The sequence below is a fragment of the Oryctolagus cuniculus genome, chromosome 1, assembly GCF_964237555.1.
Source record: "Oryctolagus cuniculus chromosome 1, mOryCun1.1, whole genome shotgun sequence".
Lineage (NCBI taxonomy): Eukaryota > Metazoa > Chordata > Mammalia > Lagomorpha > Leporidae > Oryctolagus > Oryctolagus cuniculus.
In genome coordinates, this window is record NC_091432.1 from 7,626,801 (window position 1) to 7,642,342 (window position 15,542).

Here is a 15,542-nt window from a genome sequence, read left to right on the forward strand (position 1 = left end):
TATCTCATCATTCAACGTGCACACAATTTGAAGCATTTGAGCATGAAAACAAATTCTAGATTAGCCCAGGTTCTGCCACTGGGGCGTATAATGTCTTGGAAAGAAACATTGTTCCTTCATTCGTGTTGATGGGTAGCCAGGCTTCCCCAGTGGTCACTTAATGAGTTTCAGCTAACTGGAGATGACGATAGAACACAAAAATTCAGGCCTGTCTGGATGATTTTTCTATGTATTTTTTTTTTCCGTTGTCCTGCTCAAATCAAATTAAATACTCAAAAGCCACACAATTGTATCATTTTATAATATTTTGTAGTCAAATATAACATTGTCATCTTTGTTAATATGTAGTTGCTCTCAGTTTCTTGCAAATTATGAGAACAAATTTACAGAAAATGGTTTCTTTGAATACAAGGTCCACCACACAATGAATGAGCCCATGTTAGGAAGAGTTTACCCTCGTAAAATCTTTAAAGTTGATTCTGCGACATTATTACAAAAGTAGTGCATGAAGAGAAAGAATCTAGCTTTTTCTCTTCTCCAGTAATGAATGTTTGCCTTTCATTAAAAAGCAAACCCAGTGTGATGGGTGGGTGTTCAGCAGAGTGGTGAAGATGCCATTCGGGACGCCACATCCCACATGAAGGTGCCTGGGTTTGAATCCCAGCTTTGCTTCCTGCTACGGTGCTCCCTGGGAGGCAGCAGGGGACGGCTCTAGTACGTGGGTCCCTGACATCCACACAGGGGACCTAGGTAGATAGAGTTCTGGGCTCCTGGCTGTGGCCTCGCCAAGTCTTGGCCATTGCAGCCATTTGAGGAGTGAACCAGTGGGTCAGAGCCCTTTCTTGGTCTGTGTCTCTGTTCTCTTTTGCCTTTCAAACAAATGGAAAAGCAATGAAAATGAAAAAAACACATGGCTGGCAGCCTTGAGAGCTCCCCTGCTCCTCCTGTGCCCTGGCTGTCCCAGACCCCAGCCCCCTCGAGGACACGCTCAAGCCCCGCCCTGGTCCTGGGCACCTCGTCTTCTCCAGTCTCCCCGGGCTGTCCTCGGGGACACCGCCAGCATCACATTGCTGCGCCGACTTCTCGGTTTTCTGGTTCCAAACCAGCTCCTCCCCCATCATCCCGAGGGGTCCTCATCCGTCCAATCGCTGAGCCCAGGGGCCCCGAGGCTCTGTCACGTGGCAGTAATAGTCAGACTACAGAAAGGGACACCTGAGCTTTGAATCCTGCTTCTGCTACTTAGAAGCTGTGTTTTGGTTGCGGGTCAGGGGACTGCCATTGCAGCGTAACAGGTAAAGCTGCTACCTGTGCTGCTGCCATCCCATATAGGGGCCGGTTTGTGTCCTGGCTGCTCTATGGCCAATCCAGCTCCCTGCTAACGGCCTGGGAAAAGCAGTGGAAGATGGCCCAAGTATTTGGGTCCTTGTACCCACATGGGGCCTTCAGAGAACTGTCCGGGTCCTTGCTCCACACCCAGACTGTCCCCCTGACCCACAGCAGGGTAGGTCTCAGAGGTGGGTCCTGGGGTGGGCATTTGGCCCAGCAGTTGAGATGCCCACATCTGATAGAGTGCTTGGGTTCAAGTCCAAGCTCTGCTCCCAATTTCAGCTCCCATCTAATGTGCATGCCTTGTGGGGTGGACAGGAGGAGGCTGGTCTGGGAGACCGTGAGTGTGTTCTGTGTACACGTGGAGGATGCAGGTGCACGTGTTCCTGAGGGTGGGGACACCAAGGCTGTGTGCACGAGTGGCTTGGCTGAGGTTGGGAGCTACACTGGATGGGGGAGGGGGAGTCTTGACCCCTCTGCCCTTTGCAGACCCCTTGGCTCCTCATCACCCTCCTGCCCCGTGCCTGTCCATGGCCTCGCCGGGCACTTCTTCCATGACCCTGCCCCCACCTGGTATCTGGACAGCCATCCCTTGGAGAGGACGGGCTGGGAGACAGGACCTGGCAGCATCCTGCTGGGACCTGACCTTGCAGTGGGTCTAGAGGGGCCAATGGCTCCCAGCATGGAGCGGGGCTGCTGCATCACAGAGCAGGGCTCTGCCGGGCACTTGTCCCAGGATAACCACAACCCTCCCAACAGTCCAGGGGAAGGCGCAATGGTCCCATTGCACAGGTGGGGAAATGGAGGATCTGAGAGGCAGAGGGACCGGTCTAGCATAGCTCAGCTGGGCAGACACAGCGGGGCTCTGCCTGCCTCCTCCCAGGACCCCCTCACTCATCCTTCCTCTTCTGCCTCTGTCCCTCCCAGGGCACTGCAGCTTCTGCTTTGAGGGTTTTTCCAGTGTTCTCCGTCTTTGTGCCTGTGCTCCGTGGACAGCACCCTCCTCCGGCCCTCATCCCGGCCTGTCCAGCCAGACAAGCTCTGTGCACGTGGGCCTCTCCCTCGTGCCGATATCCAGGCACAAAACCCAGACCCGTGGGTCAGAAGCGGCTCCAGGGGGCCCACGCTGTGGCAAAGCAGTGAAGTGGCCACCTGCCGTGCCTGCACCCATCGGGCTTTATTAGGGGACCACGAGGGAATTCTAAAGCAGGGTCAGGACACTGTCACGGCTGCCAGTGGCCCACCTGGGGAAGGAAACGGCTCTGGTTAGCAGAGCCCTGGTTTGCTTGGGCAGCAGTACGTCTCCTCCCAACACCAGGTGACGGACGCCCACGGGGCCGCTCCCCAGGAACCTGTGGCTGCCCTCCCAGGATCAGCTCTTTTCCAGGCCACGCCTGAGCCCAGCTCTTCCCTTTCAGCTGCTGCACTGCCCGGAGCTTCTGCAGATCTGCACACGTGGCTGATGGCAGGGGAGGCGCACACATGTCATTTTTCTAAAGATTTTATTTGAGGGGTCGGCGCTGTGACACAGGGGGTTAATGCCCTGGCCTGAAGCACCAGCATCCCATAAGGGCACGGATTCAAGTCCTGGCTGCTCCTCTTCCAATCCAGCTCTCTGCTATGGCCTGGGGTAGCAGTAGAGGATGGCCCAAGTCCTTGGGCCCCTGCACCCATGTGGGAGACCCAGAAGAAGCTCCTGCCTCCTGACTCCTGATCAGCACAGCTCTGGCCGTTGCGGCCATCTAGGGAGTGAACCAGTGGTTGGAAGATCTCTCTCTGTCTCTATTTCTCTCTGTAACTCTGTCTTTCAAATAAATATTATAAATCTTTAAAAAAATTTATTTGAAAGGCAGTTAGAGAGAGAGAGAGAGAGAGAGAAACTTCTGTCTACTGTCTCATTCCCCAGAAGACCAGGGCTGCACTAGGATGGAGCCAGGAGTTTCGTCCTTGTCTCCCACGCGGGTGCAGGGGCCTAAGCACTTGGCCATATTCACTGCCGTTCCCAGGCTGTTATCAGGGAGCTGGATGGGAAGTGGAGCAGCCGGGACCTGAACCAGCACCCATATGGGATGCTGGCCTCCCAGGCGGCAGCCCCACCCTCCATGGCCTGACCCTGGCCCCCATGGCATTTCTTAAGTTAGGACAAATGCCATGGGGAAGGAGGAGAGAGAACGGCCTGTTTGGGGTTGAGGAGCAACGGAACCCCAGTCAGCAGCAGAGGCAGACAATGTGGGGGACCCCTCACTTTCCAGAGACCTGGGGCTCCCTCCCCAGCTGCGTCTGGAGAGCAGGGCCCCTGGCTCCAGCAGGTGCAGCTCCTGGAGACCCCTCCCCAGCTCCCTCCCACGTGCAGGGCTGTGGACCCCGCTGTGCCACCCTCAGAGAGGAGGCCCGCTCTGCCCTGCAGACCTCAGAGTCCAGCAAGATAAAAAACAACCAGGCTTTTAAATGGCACCGTCGGCCAAGCAGCAGTGGGAGACTCCCGGGCACCTCCCGGGCCAAGGCGGCGCCTGGGACCCCACGGCTCACAGGGCAGCTTCTATTCCAAGGACAGGAATTTCACTTTTGGTTTCCTTTCGATCCTATTCATAGAAACTTAAATGGGAATCATTTCTAAAGGGAAGCCAGCCCTTATCAACTGGGTGTTTCCCGGAAATGGGAAGATGGCCGCCGGCCTGCACCACTGCCTCACTGGTGGTTGAAGCCACCATAGCAGCAGCCGCAGGAGCCCTGCCTTCCTGTCCCCACTTGAGGAGCCGAATGTCTCTCCTAACCGGCCCCCTGGACAGCTGTTCCCACCCCGGGAAGGGCAGGACTCAGAGGCAGGGAGAGGCCAGTGCCCCCAGGACGTGGTCCTGTAACCATCCACAGCAAGCAATGAGAAGAAGCCAGGGACTCAGCCAGGGGCTGCTTCAGCCATGGACATGCCCTGGAGACCATGGGTGCTGTAGACCACGTGGGGCCCAGAGCTCGTGGCCCTATCAGGCTGCATTTGGCTGCAAGAAGCAGTACTATACCAAAGGGGCTTCAGCAGTCTCAGGTGTTGGAAGACAAGGAGGAGTTTGGTTCAGCAGCTTGTCAAGGCCACCAAGGACCCAGGCTTCTTCTGTCATGTGGCTCCTGTGAACAGTGTGGCCCCGCACCGCCCACTATGGCCACAGCAGCCTCAAGTGGCTCATTTCACCCAGCAAAGGCCAAAAGGAGTGGTGGCGGGTGCTTCCCGTTGATCGTTGCTTTTTTCAGGGAGTAGAATTTTTCCCATAATCCCCTGGCTGGTGGACTCCCACCTTTCATTGGCCAGAACCAGTGACATTTCTACCCTAAGCCAATCACAGGAAAGGGGAAAGGGCTACCTTGAGAGGCTGGGACCTCCAACAGAGCATCTGTGGGAGGGGCTTCTGCTGTCCATGGACCCTAGGGCTCTGTTACACTGGGAGGAGATGACAGTGGTGTGTGTGTGTGCACATGTGTGTTCATGCATGTATGTACATGTGAGTGTGTGGAGAGGGCCATTAGCAGGATGACCAACACATAAGACACACACACTTCTTCTTCTTCTTCTTTTTTTTTTTTTTTTTTTTTGACAGGCAGAGTGGACAGTGAGAGAGAGAGAGACAGAGAAAGGTCTTCCTTTTTCCGTTGGTACATCCCCCAGTGGCCACTGCAGCTGGCGCGCCGTGCGGATTGAAGCCAAGAGCCAGGTGCTTCTCTTGGTCTCCCCTGCAGGTGCAGGGCCCAAAAACTCGGGCCATCCTCCACTGCCTTCCCGGGCCACAGCAGAGAGCTGGACAGGAAGAGGAGCAACTGGGACAGAATCTGGCGCCCCGAACGGGACTAGAACCCGGTGTGCCGGCGCCGCAGGCGGAGGATTAGCCTATTGAGCTGTGGCCCCGGCCCCACACACTTCTCATTCACCACACAGACAGGTTCACGCTAAGGCTACAAGGAGAATGAATCCAGTTCTCAAACAATCAGACTGCTTCCTCGTAGGATTTGGCAGGAAAAACGGGGGCAATGAACTCACTAGAAGATAAAACCTCGGGCCTGCCTAGGTGGCCATGGCACCCATCAGAGATAATTTCTGCTAGTGGGCCCCGGAAAGGCATCACCCCTCCTAACAGTACCCCTGGGCCCCAGTCCCCTCAACAAGCCCGGGCCCAGACACACTGGTCCAAAGCCCCTTAATCCTCAGGCCTTGCCCAACCCATTCTGTTTCCAGGTGGGCCTTATTTATTTATTATTTTTAAAGATTTAATTTATTTATTTGAGAGGTAGAGTTACAGAGAGGGAGAGATCGAAAGAAAGGTCTTCCATCCACTGGTTCAATCCCCAAATGGCCACAATGGTCAGAGCTGGGCTGATCCGAAGCCAGGAGCCAGCAGCTTCTTCCGGGTCTCCCACATGGGTGCAGGGGCCCAAGCATCTAGGCCGTCTTTTACTGCTTTCACAGGCCGTCAGCTGGGAGCTGGGTTGGAACAGGAGCAATGGGGACTTGAACTGGTGCCCATATGGGATGCCTTGCACCACAGGTGAAGGCTTAGCCTACTACGCCAGAGCACCGGCCCCTGGTGGGCTTCCTTTGCTTTTAATGATTTATTTATTTATTTGAAAGAGCTACATAGAGTGAGAAGGAGAGGAGGCAGAGAGAGAGAGAGAGAGAGAGAGAGAGAGAAAGACGTCTTCCATCCGCTGGTTCACTCCCCAATTGGCTGCACTGGATGGAGCTGTGCCGATCCAAAACCAGGAGCCAGGAGCTTCTTCCGGGTCTCCCACCTGGGTGCAGGGGCCCAAGCACTTGGGCCGTCTTCCACTGCTTTCCCAGGCCATAGCAGAGAGCTGGATCAGAAGTGGAGCAGCTGAGACTCGCACCAGAACCCACATGGGATGCCGGCACTGCAGGCGTTGGCTTTACCCGCTACGCCACAGTGCCAGCCCCCCAATCTCCTTTTGTCAGAAAGACTCAGCATGTCAGAGTGCCATGCTTTGAGGGTTCGCTTTTGGAGCTCTCACAATGGTTATCAGGAGAACACCAGGAAATGGAGGTGTACTCTCTGACAGGGTTCTGCACAATCTGAACTAATATCAAACAACTCAAAGTTCAGGCAATAAAAATTGTCCAATGAGTCATGGTTTTTATTCTGGGCCTGAGGGAAATCAAGGACTGCAGTTTGTATAAAATGCCCTGATTTCAGGAGGATCCGTTCTGTGGTGGGCCTGGTACCACAAGTCACAGTAATCGAGACCATGCAAAGAGACACGAAGCTTAGGAAACCCTGGAAGAGCTAAGCATGCTGGCCGCCTTCCAGGATGCCTGCAAACCAACCTCGAGGGCTCTGGTCGCTGCCTCCTCTGGTTGTAGGAGATGCTATGGAAAATGTCGGGACAACTGTTCAGAAGGCAGGAGCAAGCCAGGCCAACCCACAGCATCCAAATCTGTGGAGACAGGACAGAGGGTGCAAATTCTCCGCAGACCCAACATAGGCCCCTGGGGGCTGGGAGAGAGGACCATCTCCTTTGTCTGCGTGGCTTCCGAACAAAGTCTAGTCTGAAACTTACCTTGCTGTGGTCCCATGATAGCCTGCTGTAAGATGCATACTAGCCTTCAGTCTAATTGTTGGCCACATAACAGAGGGCACTTCAAAAAGTTTGTGGAAAATAGAATTAAGATTTGAGTTTATTCTGATGCCAAAAATTTTGGCAGTCTTGCATGGGTGTTCTCTAATACATATTTTCCATAAACTTTTAATGTATTTAGTTAAATTTTATTTAAGTTCTACAAATTTCATGTATTCATGCACTTTTTGAAGCACCTTCATGCGGGTGGCCTGTTTTCCCCCACGTTCTTACATAGAGACACTTATGCTTCATTGCCATGTTCACGAATGAACAAGTTCAGTGGTTCAGTAGAATTTCCAAGTCCTAAGGCTGGGGGTTGTTGCAAGGCCAGTTTCAACTGGTTTAAAAGTTTGTGCCTCTCTTCCCAGATAAAGGCACCCGTGCTGTATTCAGAGCGAGTTCACACAGCACTGAGGCCATTAGCGAGAAATCTGGGACTCTGAATCTGCAATATCCTGTCCAGCCAAGAAAACCTTTTAATTGTCTCTTGATTGCAGGCCATAAAAACAGAATCCTTCTTATCTCTAAGGCAAGGGAGCAATCCTTTCAGCCATCGGTTCATATCCTGAATAGTGGGTCTTTCCCTTGAGAACTGAAATCCATCTGTAAAAGGCTTTGACATTTAGGTGCGAGTTGTTGGAGGAGGTACACTGAGTTGGTTTCTAAGGATTTCTAGCAGGACACGCAGGACAGGTCATCTACAGACAGAGTGAGCGTAGAATCTTGAGGATGCGACAGGGTCATAATGCCTGGGGAAGATAAGGAGGGACTTCAGTAAATCCTCGTGGCATCGCACTCCTAGTGTATTGTTGATGGTTCCCAGGGAAAGAGAACAAGTACCGACTCTGTCCCTGGGCTGAAATCCCAAGAAGGCTGAACCACTCTGAATCAGTGGGTAGGCACATTAGACAGGCAAGGATTAGGATTTGAGGCTATAGGAAACCTTGGGGTCACAATTTTTACTAATTGCTTGTGAGTCTTCAACAAATCTTTAATCCCATCCACCTGACTTTTCAACTGCTCAGGTTGTAGTGTTTCAAGGACTGGTACACAGAATGACTGTTAATTATTAATTGGTTAGGAATCATTAATTATTAATTGGTTATGAATTATTATTGATCAATTAATTAAATCATCTTAAATAGGTTTTGGTGGGTGCCATACTTTTAACCCTTTCTGTGTCAGGAGGAAGAGGCCTGTAAACATTCAAGAATTTAGGAGAGTCAGGTATCCTAGGCCTATGATTTGAGCTCGCCAATTTTTGCCTATAAAATATATAATCTAATAGTATTTGTTCAGCAGAATCAGGAAACCAACTTATTTCTCTCTGAGAAGAGAACTGAATACACCCTTTTATCTTGGAGAGTAAGTCACCCTAGCAAGGTTACTGTGGTGGTTCCACATAGCAAAAAGACATGTTTCTCTGAAAGTAGCCTTAAGTCAACTGGATAAGAGACACTCTTGAACTTGAGTCAAAACGTCCACCACAGAAACGACCTTCCCAATGTGCGGGATTTGTTGGTTTATTAACGAGGGATTTACGGTGGAGGAGATGGCCTCGGTGTCTACCAGAACCGCGCAGCAACCTCTCTGCTTAACTCACCCTTTGTTTCTCAACATTTATTTATTATGGAGAACAACTTATCCCCTTGGAGCCAGGGGAGATGCCAGCTGTCATCTCGCGGGCTCCCCCTGGTTGGGAAACCGCTCTCTCTACGAGGAGGCTTGGTGGTTGACACAAACCTGGACGACCTCTCCTCCAGAGCCCTGGCTGCTTATGATGTAGGGAGACACTTCAGAGCATGAATGCGTGTTCTAGGACCCCCTGGTGGTGGTGTGAAGTGAAGTTGAAAGGGTCCCTTTAGTGTTGCCCCCTGTAACTGTAACTGGACTGGCATCAGCTTGCTAATCTTTCGAATATTTTTCTTGCTCAAGAATCCTCTCAAACTGTTCAGCTAAGTCCACCAATTCAACCATATCTATCACTTCCCACCTTGGTTTCTGTTTTCTACTTAGATTATTAAGTTCAGGATGAAGTCCATTTACAAGTAGAACAGTTCATGACATTTTAATCTGCAGGAAATAACCATGTGTTTTGAACTTAGAGTGTAGTCTCAAACTTGCTCACTTTTTTTTTGTTCAGTAAGAGTGCATGATTGGCCAATGTTAAAAAAATTATTTGTGTGTGAGAGAGAGAGAGAGAGAGTGAGAGAGCGAGAGTGCACTCCTTTCTTCCCATCTGTTGGGTCATTTCCTGAATGGTCAGGAATGGGCAGGCTAAAGCCAAGGGCCAGGAACTTGAGCCAAGCACCCCATCTGGGTGGCAGGGACCCTTGACTTCAGCCATCACTCTGCCGTCCAGGGTCTGCATTAGCAGGAAGCTGGAGTTAGTAGCCAGAGTCAGGCATTGAACCCAAGTGCTCAGATATGGGATGCAGTCATTCTAACTGGCACCTGAGCTGCTAGGCTGAACTCCATTCCAGCCAATGTTTTTGTGGAAAGATCTTAGTGATTGAATTTAAAAGTCATAGTTCTTCTGGCTCCTCTTGGCTCTACTTGTGAGAGGGGTTTGGAGGGGTCTTATTGTCCTCCTCAGTTCTCCCCTCTCTGTGGCTGCCACCAATTTCCAGCTTTGCTGGTTCCAATGTCACGTGAATAAATCAGTAAAGGTCAGAGAGCCCTGGATCATACCCTCCTATGAGGATTCTACGTTCCTTAGTAAATTTTTGAAAATTTTTCTCTGGGATCGTGAAAGTCTCTTACTCTAAGCTCAGCCTTGGACCATGAGGGAAAAGTGGTTATGGCCAGGCTGGCTGATCAGGTCTCACTTTGTAAGGCCTTTGTCTAACTTCTATTTCACTATCTTCAGGGTGAAGAGGTAATTGAGCAGAAATGTCTGTGGGTAGTGAGCATTTAGGTAGAGATGGGTAACGAGAAGGAGCAGCAGGCTGGTTCATTCAGTCAAGGACACTTCTTTATGTCCTCAGTTTGTTGCGTAAGCTTTTCATTTGGCTTCTGTAAGGAACCTTTTAGGAAGGGAGGGTGTTTTTGATTCATTTACTCTTTCAGATGCTTCTGTGTACCAATTTAAAAAATGTATGTGGGTTGGACATTTGTCCTAGTGGTTAAGATGGTTAGCTTGAATTCTTGACGTATATAAGCTACATGGATGAGGGCATTGCAGATTTTTCTTCCTAATTATGATTTGAATATATTTGTTGTGTATTGGCCATTGATTTTCTTCCCTCTCCCACTCTCTTGCCATGTAACATAAGCTGTGTGAATAGTAGTCACCTTTATTTCTCTGTCTAATTCATATGATGTGAAAGGGGGAGTGTCTATTGGCAAAATGAGAAATGACTATCACCCACAGGTTGATAAAGAAGCTAGCTTTTTTCTAAGGGAGAAGCTTGTGTGCTTCAGTCATATGAGGGGGCGGTTGTACATCATGATTGGTCCAAGCCTAATTTCACCATTGAGTTTAACTGGAGCCTTTTTTTTTGTTTTGTTTTGTTTTGTTTTTTGACAGGCAGAGTGGACAGTGAGAGAGAGAGACAGAGAGAAAGGTCTTCCTTTTTGCTGTTGGTTCACCCTCCAATGGCCGCCGCGGCCAGTGCACTGCGGCCGGCGCACCGCGCTGATCCGATGGCAGGAGCCAGGTACTTATCCTGGTCTCCCATGGGGTGCAGGGCCCAAGCACTTGGGCCATCCTCCACTGCACTCCCTGGCCACAGCAGAGAGCTGGCCTGGAAGAGGGGCAACCGGGACAGAATCCGGCGCCCTGACCGGGACTAGAACCCGGTGTGCTGGTGCCGCAAGGTGGAGGATTAGCCCAGTGAGCCGCGGCGCCGGCCTTTAACTGGAACTTAAGTCTGGGTAAGGGAAAGAAGCGTGGATGCCCAGTTGACAGGGAGTGGGCCTGGATGGTTTTTGTTGTGATAGCTTAAGGAAGCTGGAAGGATGTGTCTCAGAATTCCTGTCCCCAGATGTTCCCGTGTTGTTATTGACCCTAAAGGAAACTTTTCACAGATCTGGCTTTGGGGAAAAGTATTTCTAGTCTTTGTTTCTACTATAGTTGTATCTGGACAGAGAATAAGCTTGTGGCACTACTGAGATTTCCATAGATATCTAATACATGGCTAGTTCTATTTCCTATGTCTTCATTCATTCATTCAACCCGTATTTATTGAGAACCTATGGCACTCTGCGCTCCATTTTAGGCAGTAGGGATATACCTGGGACTTTTGGTCCTTGATATATTTTGCTCCTCTGACAGCTGATGTATTCTTTGCCTTTGAAATCTTCACATCTCACAAGCATGCAACCAAATCTGGATGTTTCCTTGTTGCTCCTTCTTGGCAGATGTAGAAACTTTGTAAATCAAAAGATTTATACAACTGGAAGAGAAACCAGAGATTAGATGTAGAAACTTTGAATCAAAGGTATTCCATTTTTTCCTTATTTGAAAAAATATTTTATAGTGATAGAACTCACATAACATACAATTAAACACTTTAAAGCATACAATTCAGTGGCATTTAGTATATTCGCTATGTCGAGTAGCTACTACCTCTGTCAATTTTCAAAACAACTGATTTTATTTTTTTAAAGATTTTATTTATTTATTTATTTGAGAGGTAGAGTTGCAGACAGTGAGAGGGAGAGACAGAGAGAAAGGTCTTACATCTGCTGGTTCACTCCCTAAATGGCCTCAATGACCGGAGCTGCGCTGATCCAAAGCCAGGAGCCAGGAGCTTCTTCCAGTCGCCCACAAGGGTGCAGGGGCCCAAGGACTTGGACCATCTTCTACTGCTTTCTCAGGCCATATCAGAGAGCTGGATAGGAAGTGGAACAGCTGGGTTTTGAACTGGCCCCCATATGGGATGCTGGAGCTTCAGGCTAGGGCATTAACCTGCTGTGCCACAACATTGGCCCCGAGAAATGTTCTTTTCTATACCCAATTTGCTTAGAGTTTTCACCATGAAAGGGTGTTATATTTTATCAAATTCTTTCTCCGCATCTATTGAGATAATTGTATGGTTTTTGTTCTTCAGTTTGTTAATGTGATGCATTGCATTGATTGATTTGTGAATGTCGAACCATCCTTGCATATCAGGGATAAATCCCACTTGGTCTGGGTGAAAGATCTTTCTGAAGTGCTGTTGGATTCTATTGGCCAGAATTTTGTTGAGGATTTTTTCATTTATGTTCATCAGGGAAATTGGTCTGTAGTGCTCTTTTCTGTTTCATCTTTTCTGGGTTTAGGAATTAAGGTGATGCTGGCTTCATAGAAGGAATTTGGGTGGATTTCCTCCCTTTCAATTATTTTGAATAGCTTGAGAAGAAATGGAGTTAGTTCCTCTTTAAATGTCTGGTAGAATTCAGCAGTGAAGCCATCCATTCCTGGGCTTTTCTTTGTTGGGAAGGTCTTTATTACTGATTCAATTTCTGTCTTTGTAATGGGCCTATTTAGGTTTTCTATGTCTTCATGGTTCAATTTAGGTGAGCTGTATATGTCCAGGAATCTATCCATTTCTTCTAGGTTTCCCAGTTTGTTGGCATACAGCTTTTTGTGGTAATTCCTGATGATTCTTTTTATTTATGTGGTAACTGTTGTTACATTTTCTTTTTTATCTCTAATTTTATTGTTTTAGGGCTTCTCTCTCCTTTTTTTAGTTAGCTGGCCAATGGTTTGTAATTTTTGTTTATTTTTTCAAAAAAACCAGCTCTTTGTTTTGTTGATCTTTTGTGTTTTTTTTTTGTTTGTTTCAAATTTTCTGATTTCTTCTCTAATTTTAATTATTTCTTTTCTCCTACTAGTTTTGGGTTTGGTTTGCTGTTGTTTTTCTAGATTCTTGAGATGCATTGATAGCTCGTTTATTTAGTGCCTTTCAATTTCTTCATGTAGACTCCAATTGTAATAAACTTTCTTCTTAACACTGCCTTTTTTTAAAAAAAATTTATTTTATTATTTATTTGAAAGACAGAGTTAGAGAGAGAGGTAGAGACAGAGAGAGAGGTCTTCCATTCCACTGGTTCACTCCTCAGATGGCTGCAACAGTTGGAGCTGTGCCAATCTGAAGCCAGGAGCTTCTTCCAGGTATTTCACATGGGTACAGGGGCCCAAGCACATGGGCCATCTTCCGTTGCTTTCCCAGGCCATAGCAGAGAGCTGGATCAGAAGTGGAGCAGCTGGGACATGAAGTGGCACCCATATGGATGCTAGCACTGCAGGCCAGGGCTTTAACCCACTGTGTTACAGTGCCAGCCCCATCACTGCTTTTGCTGTATCCCATAAGTTTTGATATGTTGTGTTGTCACTTTCATTTGTTTCCAGAAATTTTTTTGATTTCTCTTTTGATTTCTTCTATGACGCACTGTTCATTCAGGAATGTGTTTTTCAGTCTCCATGTGTTTGCATATATTCTAGAGATTCCTGAATTGCTGATTTGCAGCTTCATTGCATTGCAGTCCAAGAAGATGCATAGTATGATTTCGATTTTGCTGAGATTTGCTTTATGGCCTAGTATGTGGTCAATCCTAGAGAAGGATCTAGTACTGCTGAGAAGAATGTATGCTATGAAACAGTAGGATGAAAAGTTCTGTAGATATCTGTTAGGTCCAGTTGAACTATAGTGTTGATTAACTCTGCTGCTTCTTTGCTGATTTTCTGTCAGGTTGATCTGTCCATTTCTGAAAGTGTGGTATTGAAATCCCCCATTACTATTATATTATAGTCTATGTCTCCCTTTAGATGCTTTAACATTTCTTTTAAATAGCTAGGTGCCCTGCAATTAGTTGCATATACATTTATAATAGTTACATATCCCTTTTGAATTGATCCATTAATCATTACATAGTGAGTGCCCTTCTTTGTCTCTTTTAACAGTTTTTGTATTCAAGTCTGTTTTGTCTGATATTAGGATGGCTACCCAAGGTCTTTTTTGGTTTTTGTTAGCATGGGATATATTTTTCCATCCTTTCACTTTCAGTCTGCATGCTCTTTGTTGGTGAGATGTGTTTCTTGTGGGCAGCAAATTTTTTTTTTTTTTTTTAAATCCATTCAGCCAGTCTGTATCTTTTAACTAGAGTGTTTAGGCCATTTATATTCAAGGTGACTATTGATAGTTACTGAAATTCTTAAGGCTGGTTAGTGTTAGAGTACTTCAAAAGCCTTTTTAGCAGAATGGCATTAAAAGATAAATTTCTTTTGGTGCTAGATTTTTTGAAATCCACTCATAGTTTTTTTTTCATAATGTGAATTTTCATAAGTTTTGAAGAACTCTTGTTATGCATGGATTTCTGTGTTTTTGCATCCACATAAACATCTTTTAATTCCACTTTTTAGGAACTTTTTGACATGCCCTCATACCTCAAGGATGGATAAAGACACATGCTTGAGGACAAGAGAAACACATTTAATAAAGTAGCCCAATGTGCCTAACTTGATAGAAGTCAATTCTCTGTGGCTCAAGACACTGTGGCAAAAAATGATCTACATGAATGATCTCTGTGAGTGAGACCCCAGTGGAAAGAAGGGGCCATCAAAGAAGGATGCATTTTTCTCTGAAGGGAGGAACTTCCACTTTGCTTATGGCCCTGTCTAAATACTGATGGAGTTTGTGAACTCAAAATGCTTCCACAGCCTAGGCAGCTCATGTCAAGAGCTTTGGATGATCACCGATATCATAAATAAGAGTCTCAATTGTTAAATCAACAACAGGAGTCACTGTGCACTGTGTACTGTCCCCATGTAGGACCTCTATCCTTAATGAGCTATACTATGAGAATTAACTGTAAAACTTGTTTTCAAACAGTACTTTATAATTTCTGTGTCTGTGTGGGTAAAAATTGTGGAAATCTTTACTTAGTATAGAGTTGGTCTTCTGTATATAAAGTTAATTTAAAAAGATTCTTAATGAAGAATGAGAAGGGAGAGGAAGTAGGAGGTGGGATGGGAGTTGGTGGGGGAGGGCAGGTATGGGGGGAAGAACTGCTATGTTCCTAAAGATATACCTATGAAATTTACATTCATTAAATAAAAGTGTTCTTAAAAATTCTTTATGTTTTAATGTTCAATGCTCTATTTACTTTTGCATGCAAATGCTGTCTATAAAAGTGAAGCTAACAAACCCAAACTATTTGAAAAAAGCTAGTTAATCAAGAATACCCCATTTCTTTGTGGTGAGAGAAATTGGTTAGGGATAAAGTTTTTTATGCCATGTCTGTAAATCATGGCATACATCTAGATGCTCAGAATGAAACCTACATTTTCATTTGTCACTTATGAAAAAGGATACTTTGGGGGCTGGTACTATGGCATAGCAGGTAAAGCTGCTGCCTGCAGTGCTGGCATCCCATATGGGCTCCAGTTCATGTCCTGGCTGCTCCACTTCCAATCTAGCTCTCTGACAGGGTCTGGGAAAGCAGTAGAAGATGGCCCAAGTCCTTGGGCAGCTGCACCTACAAGGGAGATCTGGAAAAATCTCCTGGCTCCTGGCTTCGGAAACCGCCCAGCTCTGGCTGTTGCGGCCATCTGGGGAGTGAACCAGCAGATGGAAGACCTTTCTCTCTCTGCAGCTGCCTCTCTGTAACTCTGC